Source organism: Ammospiza nelsoni, chromosome 7, assembly GCF_027579445.1.
Source record: "Ammospiza nelsoni isolate bAmmNel1 chromosome 7, bAmmNel1.pri, whole genome shotgun sequence".
Classification (NCBI taxonomy): domain Eukaryota; kingdom Metazoa; phylum Chordata; class Aves; order Passeriformes; family Passerellidae; genus Ammospiza; species Ammospiza nelsoni.
In genome coordinates, this window is record NC_080639.1 from 5,638,040 (window position 1) to 5,650,828 (window position 12,789).

At 46.6% G+C, this 12,789-nt stretch overlaps 1 long non-coding RNA gene across 3 annotated transcripts; it reads left to right on the top strand.

Annotated features, from left to right (window-relative positions):
• The first annotated feature begins 1,544 nt into the window (after positions 1–1,544).
• LOC132075835 (uncharacterized) lies at positions 1,545–8,318 on the top strand. Of its 3 annotated transcripts, none has more exons than XR_009418833.1 (4): positions 1,545–1,601; positions 6,968–7,113; positions 7,486–7,845; positions 8,033–8,318. It is a non-coding gene; the product is annotated as an uncharacterized LOC132075835 (long non-coding RNA). The 3 variants fall into 3 exon arrangements; XR_009418834.1 differs by having other exon boundaries at positions 7,533–7,845; XR_009418835.1 differs by having other exon boundaries at positions 6,968–7,109.
• The last annotated feature ends 4,471 nt before the right edge of the window (positions 8,319–12,789 follow it).

A 12,789-nucleotide genomic window follows, 5' to 3' on the forward strand; every position in this document is an offset into this window, starting at 1 on the left:
TTTTGCACTTTCCAGATGCATCTGGAACAGCTGGGACTTTTTATTTTTATTTCTATTCAAATTTTATTTTCCTTTTTTCACTAAATTTGTAATTGAAAGGGACAGCTCCTCATCTGGAACACCTAAGAGTAGATGTTCAGGGCTTCTCCCATTGCTGGCAGCAGTCCCGTGCTGGTACAGACCCTGGGTCTTGTCAGGGGTCATTTCTCCCCCTGCATCACACAGGACACAAAACTTTACTCAGTGATCCCTGCACAGAGCCAAGTAACTTGTGGCTGATCTAGGACATATCTGAGAAAAAAATAATCTACTACTGACCTTCCCTTGTTTTCTCTGATTTCCACACTGCAGGGCAATCTGCACAGCACTAACTGCTCTGAGAATGTTGAGCACCTGCAGAGGGCTTTCTGACAGGGATGTTGGCCTGGTTTTAACCAAAATCCAGTCCAAGGAAGCAAGGGAGCTTGGCTAAGTCAGTGCATCAGTGATGAGGTCTGGCTGGGGTTGGCTTTGCTCTTGGTTTCTTTGACTTTCTGGTTACATGAAATCTACAGATCCCAGCTTGAAAATTGTGTGTTGGGGATTCACACCTGTACTTTTTCTTTTATTAAATAATGTCTTTTTGTAGTTCCCTTACTGCATGGGGATAAATGTCTCTCTGCTATGCATTGTCCACACTTAGTGGTACCCTACTCAGCTCTGTTTACAGTGCCTGGCAATGATGAGAGCTACAACACGAATCTGCTCCTTTTCTCAGGGCAATTCCTGCTGGCTCCAGGCTCTGGGACTCACTCTGTTTGTCGCAGTGGGAGCTGCCAGCAGGAAACAGCATGGAGACAAGGTGAGGTTGCACCCTGGAGGCAGAGCAGAGCACAGATCCTGCTGGCTGCCGGGGAATCCGAGGCACAGAGGGGCTGTGCCAGGTGGTTGCCCCCTCTCTGAAAGGCACTGACACATGGTGGGCACAAAGTGGGCCAGGGAGGAATGAATCTGTTTGAAGGAAAAGGCTCAAAGCCAGAGGTGAGAAAAGACAAGCCAGCACTATTAGGAGTGAGAGAGTTTGGGGCTGGAGTCCTGCAGTGCTGCCGGGAGGACATGGTGCTGACAGCCATCCATCCATCCTGGAAATGAAATTAATTAAATTCCACTCCCTCAGCCGGCCTGGCCTGCGGCCCCACGCTCCCATGGAGGATTGCTGATGGTGCACATTGCTGCAGGCTGAGTCCCAAACTGTGAGATCAGCCTGAGAGGCTCCAGCAGCCCTGGGAAGGAGCTGGGGACTCCAGGAGTGGGGATCAGCTCATGGGGACGTGAGGGTGGTGTAGGCACACAGTTTGTGGTGGTTGGGAGTGGGGCTGGCCCAGCCTCATCCCCAGTGGGCACAGCTGTGCAGGACAGGTGAATGCTGTTGAAGGGAACGAGCCATGGAGTGCCCAGGGGCACTGACCAACCCCCAAAGGGAACAGAGGGCACACAGGTGCAGGGCAGCAACAGCAGGGGATAAAAGGCTGGGCTGAAGGACAAGAAGGGCAGATGCTTGCAGCCTGCTGAGGTGCCCTGGTGTTACTGTGTGTGGGCAGTGCCTGAAGCCTTCTGAAGAGGTGAGGTGTTACTGTGTGTGGGCAAATGCTTAAAGCCTTCTGAAATTGTGTGGTGATGCTCTGTGCATTGTAGCCATCCCAACTGTGACAGGGTGGGATGAAACTGAGGCCCTTCCTTGGCTGCTGGAGGGCTGCAGGTCAGCCCATAAATCATGGGATGTTGTGGGAGGCAGGAGCTGATCCCAATGTCCTGCTGCTGTGAGCAGGACAAGTAGTATTTCCCTGGAGCCATCCTGGCTTCTGTTTTCTAATGGGCCATGGAGCCCAAAATGTCTTGTTGAAGCAATGGGAGGGGGCTGCAATAAATTTGAAGTGTTCTTTCCTGAACTGAGGTATCCCCACTACAATCTCCTAGCTCAGTGAGCTGAGCTCCAGGTATGTGAGGAGAGGAAAAGGTGGCCAGTAACTGAGGCTGGGAGAGGACTTCTCTGTCAGCAGGGACTGACAGGACCTCCTGCCCTCAGGAGCAGAAAATTCCAAAGTCAGAGAGCATGATGCTTGCTTGTGACTCCTGCTGGGTTTTCCAGTGGTACACTGGGGGAAAACAGTTCATTTAGGTTAATTGCACAATGCAGATATTTATAAAATGGTATCTGTTTAAACAGAGGAATGTGCCTTTTCCTGATGAGGTCTCTGCAAAAACAGCAGTGTGTCACTTGACCCAGGCCTTTAACTGGAACCGTCTTGGCAATTTAATGAAATTAAATGGCTGGACTGTGGGGAGTTCATTAGTAAGTAATCCAAAGGCTAAATCTTTGTGAGCTGGTTCAGCTCTCAAGTGCTTATTTGTGTTTGCCAGATCCAGTAAAGTGAAACCCCTTAATAGGTGCTGGCAGTACTTGTAACATACTCCCCTCTGGTCTGGAGACCCTCACACAGGCACTGGTGTGATTTCATATTTCTGCATGATTTTTTTTTTTTATAAAAAGCACCTCCAGGACAGCCACAGGGTCCCCTCTGTGCTGGGTGCCTTTGCAGAGGCACTCTTGTTGTTGATGCCATGATTCTCTTGCTTCTGGCAAAGCAAGTAAGGGAATCTCATTTCTTTCCAAAAAAGCTTTCAGAGGTGGCTGCTGCTGCCAGCAGTGCAGTGCTGAACCTGAGAGGGGCTCTGGCTTCCTTGTCATGCTGGGCCATGCCTGGGACTCTGGGCAGTTCTATTCTGTGCCCTTTGCCCAAGGTGTGGGGAGTCAAGTTCCTCTGGGATTCTGGCAGGTTGTTTAAAAGGATGCTGAATTGCTGCTTGATTCTTGTGAGGGGGGATTTAGACCAATCAGGAGGGTATGGATCTTCCTCCTGCTGTGTAAAGGACTTCTGAGTTTCCAGAAGAGAATGTGCTGAAGTTTCACTCTTTAATTCACCAGATATAAGCAAGATTTACAAATAAGTGGACTGTGGCCTGACTTAAAGTTTGGCAGAGCACTGAAGATTCTCTAAATAGTCAAAGGCCTAACTCTAAGATACCTGAATTAATTTTTCTTTCAAACCATGTGCTGGCCCTTAAGGCTTATCCACTATGAAAGCCCTCAGGGAAGATTTTCTGCCCCACAGCCTAGAAGGAGCACTTAATTTTTTTAAAAACTGTTTAAAACCTCTTGGTGTCTTTAAGAGTCCAAACCTCTTGTGTAGTCCAATAACATTATGTGGTCAAGCTCTTGGGCTGGAGTTGAAGGATCCATGTAGGAAAATTTCCTTGACCTGAAATCCTACCAAAAAAATGGGGTTTTCATTAATGCATTCTACTTTGTGTGAAAATTCCTGCTGGGATTTACTGTGGCTGCTGCACAAGTTCTTTTAAAAGTAAATAGTACGATTGGACAGGTGCTCCTGCCAAGAGAATATTCAAGAATATTAATACCTTTCAATATTCAAGAAATTGATTATTGAAAAGTATTAATATTATAAAGGGGAAAACCATCAATCTGAGCAATAGATATCCCAAATATTGTCAGATCAGAAGCACAGTTTTTATCGTGGAGTGTGCAAAACTCCTCTGGAATCAAATAGATTTTGAAAGGATGGTCAGTGCCACACATGCAGGGGACCTGTGTCTGGTTACTTACAGCATGGCACTGCAATGCCAACAGAGCTTCTGCTAAATTAGACATTGCCAAAGGAACTTAAATTTACACCATGGAAAAAGGGATTGTATCCAGAGGTGGGGTGTGAAAGGTCCCATGGCAGCTACAAGAGATTTTAAGTTCAGCTTTAGACCTTGTAACAATCCTGTCTTGTCCTCTCTTTTGAAGGCCAGCTGCTGACCTTTGCAGGTCCCTCTTGTCCTCCTGGCTCAGTGAATTTCAGAGGCAGATAGAATTAGAGACAGAATTAGCCACAGCTCTAAAAATCTCCATTTCCAGTGTGGTGCTGGGAAGAGCCCTGCTGTGCCCCTCCCCAGTGATGCTGCACAGCTTCCAGCTCCAGCAGTGAGACAGGTGGGGTTTATTCCTGAATGCTGCTCTCCATATGGAGCAGCATTCCAGAGATCACATCCAAGCAGTCTTTCTGTGTCAGGAGTCCTGCTCTCAAGGTCCAGGCAGGACAAAATCCACACACAGCCCAGATCGAGTTTCAAATCCTGTGTGTGCAGGCTGTGTCCATGGCAGGGAGGACCCACGGACACTTGCTCACACACAGGGGCGAGTGTTGAGAGCAGAATATGGATACTTCCCTCCCAGGCTGGTGTTTCAGCAAGGAAGCCTGTGCAGAGCTGTCAGAGGAGGTGCTCTGAGGGGTGCTCCCCCAGCCTGGAGCGCTCCTGCTGGGCTTTGGCTGGCAAAGGAGGAGCTCTTCCCAGCGAGGGAAGCAGGGATGGGCAGGAGGGACAAAAGCAGCACAGCAACGACACCTTGTGCTGCACCGCGACGGCTGCATGTGCCTGCCAGCAGAGCTGTGATGCTCCTGTCCTTGTCCCTGTCCCCCTGCCCAGCTGTGCAAACCTCTTGTCCCCCTGGAGCTGACCCATGGGGGAGAGCCTTGTCCACAGGGCAAGGAGCCAAAGCAGGATTGTGGCAGCAGCAGGCACAGAGGGCGAGTAAAAAGGCTACAAAAGAAATTTCTGTGTATTGCTCTCTCTTCTTCCTTTATTCTTTTACCAAAGCACTGGAATATCCCCTGAGTGCTCTGTGGAAAGCTGTGCCTCACCTATCTGCAGATAACAGTACACCAGCAACATTTCATTTTCTTCTTGCAAGATGTTTGTTGGTGCAAATATTCTGTCGTGGCTGAGGACCCGTTTTGAAGATACAGACTGGCATTTTGTCCCAAACAAGGGCACTATACCCATCCCTCACCACTCTACACCAAAATTCCTCCAGACTTGCACCCTGGACTCAAAATTCAAGGTTTCTGAGAGCAGGTTGTGTTGGTGCCTCACCCCTGCCCAAGGGCAGCCTCCGTGAGGTGCCAACCCAGCCCACCACATGGACAGCTCTTTTTGAGACCTTTCAGCTGTAACCCTGGTTGAATTGTGACATTTATTCTGAATTCATGCCAAATCAGCCAGCTTTGGAGCAGTGGTGGGTGAATTTCTTTTTGAAGCTTTGTCTTTGCCCACACCGGTGCCTCTTGGCAGAGCTTGCCAGAGGGAGGCCATGCTCCAAGATGTGACAGAAATAAAGAAAAACCTTGGCGTGCAATCCTGTAGCATCCAAGTGCTGTGCTTTGGGAGCCATGAGCAGAAAGCAGCCCCTGCCTGGCCTGTGCTGCATTTTGTCTCTGGGTAGGATTTTGGAGATGCCTGCAGCACTTAGCAGCAGAATGGCTGCCCTAAGTCAATGAGACTTTGTTCAGAACAGCCTCGGGTGCCTTTCAAAGGCTTAGCCTCTTTAAAGACTTGTAAATTACAGTTAATTCCTGTGGCTTAGGTGTATTCGTTGATACAGCCCAGGATTGCATTCCTGGCCTCCTTAGGATCCCAGCCTGGATTGAAGGGTTGACAGGGAGCAGCTCCTGCCTTCACCTTCAGTGTCCCATTCCCCAGCCTGAAGGGACAGCTCTGCCTGCTGCAGCTGGGACAGTGCTCCTCCTGCACAAGAACTGAAATTCACCCAGCATAACTCATTGGGGAACAAAACAAAGCCCATTGAAATGTGTTCATCACCCTCCAGGTCACCTCCAGCTGGGAAATGGGGCTGCTGGCAGGGCACCTCGGCAGGAAAGAAAGGGCAGCTGTGGTTTTATGTGTTTGTGATGCCAGCTTCTCTCTTTCATGTGGAAATGGGGGTGCCTGTTGCACCCAGGCTGAAAGGAGAGGCAGGATTGTACCCAGGCCACCTGCCTACAGAGCCACCGTGCCATTACATGGCTGTGAGGGTTTTCTCACTGACTTTGGTTTGGTTTTTTAGGGAATATCAGATATATCTGATAGGATATCTAATATATCCTTCCCATGTTGTTCATAGATCATCAGGAAGAAGCACCCCCTCTAAATGAATTTATAAACCTGACAAGTTCCTGTCTGACCTGTTTTCTAAATTGTTCTGATCAGAAGGAGCTTGTTGCCTGCAATAGTCAAGGCTGTTTGCTTCAGGGCCAGATTAAATAATCTTAGCCTGTAGTTCAGGCAGGTAAAACACAGTCCGCAGGAAATAATAGAGGACTGTAGAATATGGAAGGTGTGTGATAAAAGGATTTTCAGAGAAGTCACTGGTTTTGTCCAAAAAACAGTGTCACAGCTCAAAGAGCCATAGACAAGGGCTGGTGTTTCCCTCTGGATGCCTGTGGAGCCATCAGATTCTATGGTTTTTGTTGTGGTGTTGGGCTTTGGTGCTGGAATCCATCAGAAAGGAGGCAGAGGTGTGCCTGTCCTCTGGGTCTGATGGGAATGGTCATTCCCCAGAGGCCATTTTCAGTGTTGTGACAGCATGTCTCAATTCTGCTGAGATTTCACAGAAAAGAAAAGAAAACTCAGAAAAACCTTGCCTGCCTCAATATCTTCTCATGCAGGTTCAAAATGAAGACCAGGGTTGTCCTCTTTGTATGTAGTGCAATAAAAATTATATTCAGAAATATAGCCAGGTGGTTTGCTGCTCTGAATCTTCCTCTGCTGGACTGGAAAAAGACCTGTATAATTTAATTTGTAATATCTTGGGGAGCTCAGAGTAGAGGTTGCTGAGCAGAAGACAAGGGACTCCTATCTATGTCGTGGGTAGATGATCAACTCTTTGAGGTGAATATTTAGTTCTGTGAGCCTTTCTCAGCATGGTTGTCACAGCCCTGAAGGTGGCATTGTGTCATGGAGCTGTAAGTTGGATTGCTCTCAGTCATCTCCAGTGCCTGTGTGGATGGGGGCAAGGGTGGGTGACAGGTGTGATCCTTTCCATTTTTTCTTTTAAATTATTTTTCTTTTCCTGTTGCACCTGCAGATTGAAGTGCCTGCAGTGTTGTTGCTCACAGCAGCTGAAGGGTCACCTCAGAACAGTGCTGGGAGGTCCACAAGTGCTCAGGCTTGCTCTTGGGGCTGCAGGGAAATCAATGAAGGGAGGCAGGAGAGCAAGAAGTAAAGCTGTGAGTAAGTGCACTGAGTGTTGTGGAACAAAAGGGGGCTTGGCTGACCCTGGTGTGCTTGTTGAGAAGATGCCTACCTGGCTGCAGTGTCAAAAACTCCCCAAGTGAAGTACTTTAAGGTGAACCATTTTAAGGTGGGGATGGCATTGTTCATCTTACTAAGTCAAGTGTGAAACCCCTTGTGTGTTTTTAATCTCTTAAAATAGATCTTTAGGTGCTGGGTTTGCTGCTAATTGATGCACAAAATGGTGTTAACATATAATGCATCAGCTAATATCAGAGAGTACAGCATTTGTGCAACAGCTGCTGGTAGGGTTTTTGTGAGCAAGGAGAGGTCTTGTGTCTGTGTGAAACCTCCCTGTCATTCTCTGGGCAGGTGTGAACTCCTTGGCTGATCTCTGTCCCATCCCATGGTTCCTCCAGGCCTCATGAGAAGGTGTTGGCAGAAGGAACACTGCCCAGAGTAAATCTCCTGGGAGGGATCAGCTCCTGGTACAGGATCACCTTTGATTATTTCCCAACACTTCCAGCAGCACGTGAAAGCAGAGGAGAGGAGACTTGAGTCATTTTGCTGCTCATGGAACTGACTACTGAGCTGTTTGTACAACTGCACGGGAGGACAAACCCTCTCACAGCCTCTCTGTGCTGACTGCCATCTATAAAAAGATCTTGACAGCCTCTCCTGTGAAAAGCTCTCACACCTCCCCTCTGCAGCATGCCTTTGATGCTGGAGCAGGTGGGTAGTCCTCAGGCTACTGAAGTGCCTTTCCTTTGTCTTCCATGCTGCTCTGTTCCTGCCTGCCTGCCCACGTGAGGCTCTGTGAAGGTTGTAGGTGACCTCCCTGGAAGTGTTGGAGCCCTCACTCTCAGGGGGCAGGAGCAAGGAGGTGCTTGAGGGACCTTTTTCTGCTTGGATGCTACAGGTTTGTCAGTTGTGGTGACTGTAATCTGAAAATTCTCAGATTTCTGGGAGAAGGAAGAAGTTAGCACTGAGACAAAGCTTGGGTAAGATCATCCTTCCCCAGGCCGGAGTGCATGAGCACTCCCTTCTCTGCTCCCCAGCCCCTACTTCATCTTTGACTGATACAAAGGAAAAATCATCCATTGGTGTAATGGGATCACAGAAACCCAACGAGGCATGAAATTATTTTCCTTCTTTCCCAGATAAATCCCTTGTTGTAAATTAAACAGTTTACCCATTTAACTATACAGGTGGATCAATGTCTGTGTCAGTCTGCTGTTAATAAGGAGGGAGATTATCCAGGACAAACTTGCAGACCTCTTGGGTCTTTCTTGCTGATGAAGAAGTAATGTTCTTCACAAGTTGTGTTCCTGGGAAAGCTGGGAAAGGAGCTCAGCATCAGCAGCTCTCAGGCTGGGGGATCTGGATGGAGGGATATCCCCACACTTTGGGTTCTCCATGCACAAAAATAAGTTTCCATTCCAAAGAAAGTTGGGATTAGCACAGGATCAAGTTGTCCATGCTGGTAGACCTTGGAGCAGGTGGAGTTATCCTGAGGCAACAGGAGCAGCCTCTGGCTGGGCTGTGCCCTCTGGACAGGGTATCCTTTCAGGGGCTGTGCTGAGCAGCCTGGCACAGGGAGCTTTGTATTTGTGAACCTCCCCAGCAAAATCTGCAATTGCATCCACACTCTAGCAAATGCAATCAAGTATAACTAAGCCAACTGAAAGACAGGACTCATCTGGATTTTCACTGAATTGTCTTTCCAAAATGATTTTGAAATACTGTTTGTTTTACACTGTGGTTATAAATTATTTTTCAAAGCGCTTGAAGCATGGCAAGAGTTTTATCCCCATGCTTTATCCCCTGAGAAGGTTAGACTGTGTCATAGGAGGAGTAAGTGATGGGAAACTTGATAGTAAGAGAAGGAGTTGAGCTTCTCAGACTGCTGAGTGCAGGAGTCCCTGAAGGTTGGATGGGGTCTGGAGGAACCTGGCCTGGTGGAAGGTGTCCCTGCCCATGGCAGGAGCTTGGAACAAGATGATCTTTAAGGTCCCTTCCAGCCCAAATAATTCTGTGCCTCTATAAAAGCCAATTTGAGTCACAACAGGTCAGGAGAGGTCTGGGTGCAGGAATACAACATGAACCTGTTACTTCCACAACCCCTGCTGCTTGCATCTTCTTTGTTAGGACCCCAACCAGTCAAAATCTGACTGGTCAATCAATATCTGACCAGTCAGAATCACAGGAAAAAAAAAGATTGGTTTGGCCTGAAGGAACATTGAATTATTCCACCCCTCTGCCATGGGCATGGACACCTTCCACAAGACCAAATTGCTCCAAGCCTTGACCAAACTTTCAGGGATTGCTGAAATTGCTCCAAGCCTTTGACAAACCTTCAGGGATGTGGCATCCACAGCTTCCCAGGCAGCCTGTGCCTCACTGCCCTCACAGTAAACAATTTTTCCCTCATATCTAATCTCAACCTACTCTTTTTCAGTTTGAACCCGTTGTTCTGGCACTACAGGATCTTGTAGGTAGTCTTGTCCCATTTTTCTTCTAAGCTCCCTTCAGGTACTGCAAGGGCACAATTAGGTCACCCCTATGCTGCCCTGTCCTGCTTGGTAGGTTCAGGGGAAGGTGGTTGGATTTGCTCTGGGCAGGGTCAGGAGAAACAATGGAATTCTCAAAGTATCCAGGAGTATTATGCTCACAAGAAACAGGATGCTGCAATCACAGCCTTCTCAGGGGTCACCCACTCCCTCTCCGCTGAGGCAAAATCTGTCACATCAAACATCTGCCAGGGATGGGTCCAAAGAAGGCTCTGCACCCTCCCCAGACACTTGGTGTTTCTCACTCTCATCACCATCATCAACCTCCTTCTTGATCTAAGCTTAAAACTCTGGATATTTCCCCCACTCATGAGCATCTTGAAGAAATAACTTCCTTCCTGTCAATAGAAGTGATTTCTGTGTTGTGTCCTCTTCCTCTAGTCTGATCCTCCACTCTCTTCTCCTGGGTCCTGTTTTCTGGGCACGTGCTCTTGCCTGTGCTCCTCTGCAGTCCATACCTTTGCCTTAAAGCCAATGCAGCACTTATCCAAGGGCTGCTTTGTTTCTTAATGATGACATTTAAGCTGCAGTAATCCTGCAAGGGCTTCTTCTACCTCATATTAAAGGCAAATTGTTCAAATTTTGATCCTCTTGTTAGAACCAGCCTCCTCTATCACAAAAGCTGAAGTCAGCATGAGAGATTTAAGTTAAGCAGCACTTTTCCTGTTACCTAACACATTTTAACTTTGGACTGGGAGTAGAATTAGTTCTGCAGTTATCACTAAAATAATGTAATCTTTCTGCCTAAGTTAGCAAAAAAAATACCTGATTAGTGCTCTAAAAACTGGCTGAGTGCTTATAACTCATGGTCATGGTTGGCAGGGCTCAGATGCAGCTCTGTGACAAACTGCAGGGAAAGCCCTGCCCCACTGCCTCTGACTGCTCCCACATCATTCCCCTCATCTCCAATTTCATGTGATCTAACTATAGCTCCCTGGCAAATGACAATTCATAGCTAGGTGGTGTTCAAAGTCTAATTGCTCCACAGTTTTCTCAGTACTTCAGAATTTCTTAATTGCATTAGCCAAGGTGAGAATAATTGCTGCTTTCATATCCTTGAAACTTCTCATACAAAAGAGGCTTATGCAAGAATCTGCTCATTCTCTCCAATAAATGATCTCTCTGTTATTACAGAGAATGTTTTGGGGGACTGCTGGGAAGCATTCCACCACACCATTATGAACCTGAACAAAACCTGAAACTTGCAGGCACAAGACTAAATTATAGTCTGGGGCAATCATCAGAACACACTTTGGGTTTGAGGTTTTTTTGGGCTTTTTTTTCTTTATTTCCTTTTTTTTTTTTTTTCTTTCCTAGAAGTTGCTCTTTCAGAAGAACAAACCCCAAACCTAGATGTAACCCAGTATTTTGCATTTGGGGACCTTTTGGTTAGAGGAAATCTGCTATAGACAGGTCACTGGTGCTCTGACATTGCTCTTGGTCACATGTGGAACTCCTAGTCTGTGCCAGTCATTGTCCTTATTTTTCCTTTGTCCATGAAATCCTTGATCAAGGACCATTTCTCCCCCTGGTTTGTGCACTTTTAGGATCTTGAGCTGTATTCAAGGCTTCTAGATGTGTTGGTATTGTAGCTGTGTGCTTGTGCCTCAAGTGCAATAAAGCCACTCAGGCAGGGAATTAGACATAATGTTCTTCCTTAAGCTCCAGCAATTAAGTATAAACATATGCATGCACAATAAAATGTCATGCATCCCTTCTGAGGCTGTGACTGCCATTAGAAAAAGAAAAAAGAACCATGTGTTTCCTAACATGCCAATTGGATCCACTTAGTGTGAGAAGAAGATATTCAGTGAGTGAAGCACTTAATCCAAGAAGCAAGTTGTACAAAAATTTCTGATAAGGTAGACAAATTTCACACCCTGTTGTGGGGAAAATATTACATTTCATGGTGCTTTACAGATGATGACAAATCGTATTAAAATCCTGAAAAAAAAATGTGTACAAGTTAAACATGGGTATTTAAAATGATCTGGGATTTTTGGATGCAGGAAAATAAATAAAATGGGCATTTTGTAGGAATAACAGTAAGTGCCATAGAGGTTTTACACAGGGTCCTTGGCAAGAAGTAATCTGATTATAGCTACAGGGCCAATTTCTCTTACAGCACATGAAATAATGCTCAGAAATAGTCCAAGTACTTCTTCCAGTTGCTAGACAAACTCAGAGGATAAATAGGATGGAGACTCTAATGGTGAGGTTTGAAGGACTGCAAGAACATCAAACCTCTCAGGTTTGTCCAGGGCTGTAAATCAAGGTGGGTTATGCCATCATTCTGAGGCAGCCAAGCTATAATTTAGGAACTTTTTCCACTTACTGTGAGTGGCTGAAGTACAATGGCAGGAGCTTTGCCGAGGTTTAAATGATTGCTTTTTAAGATGAGATGCCAGAGCTGTGGGTGCAGACCAGAATGGGCTGTAACTATCCCATGTCCATCCCATCTGGGCTGGGACAGACCCACACCCCTGGGACACAGCAGCTGTGCCTTCTGTGTCACTTTTGCTACAGATGCTTCCAAATCCTCCATCTGCATTCTGCCTCTCCAGTGTGGTGTTTGTGAGGTCCCCAGGATGAGGTGAGAGATGAGAATCTGACTCCGTGTTCTCAGATGGCTGATTTATTATTTTATGATATTATATTATATTAAAGAATGCTATACTAAAACTATACTAAAGAAAGAGAAAGAATACCTCAGAAGGCTTAACAAGAACGAATAATAAAAACTCATGACTGACTCCTCAGAGTCTGAAACAGCTGATGGTGATTGGTCATTAAGTAAAAACAATTAATATGGAACCAATCAAATATTCACCTGTTGTTAAACAATGTCCAAGGCACATTCCAAAGCAGCAAACAAAGGAGCAGCAATCAGGTAGTTATTGTTTTCATTCCTCTCTGAGGCTTCTCAGCTTCCCAGGAGAAAATCCTGGGCAAAGAGGATTTTTCAGAAAATATCATGGTGACACTCCAGGACTAGATAGGTCTCAAGGTAGCTCTAAAGGTCTGCGGAGCAATGTGAAATCACGTTCCTAGGAGTTAGTGCCACTTAGAGAGAAGCTCTGATCCTAAGGGACAGCAGTTTGTAGTG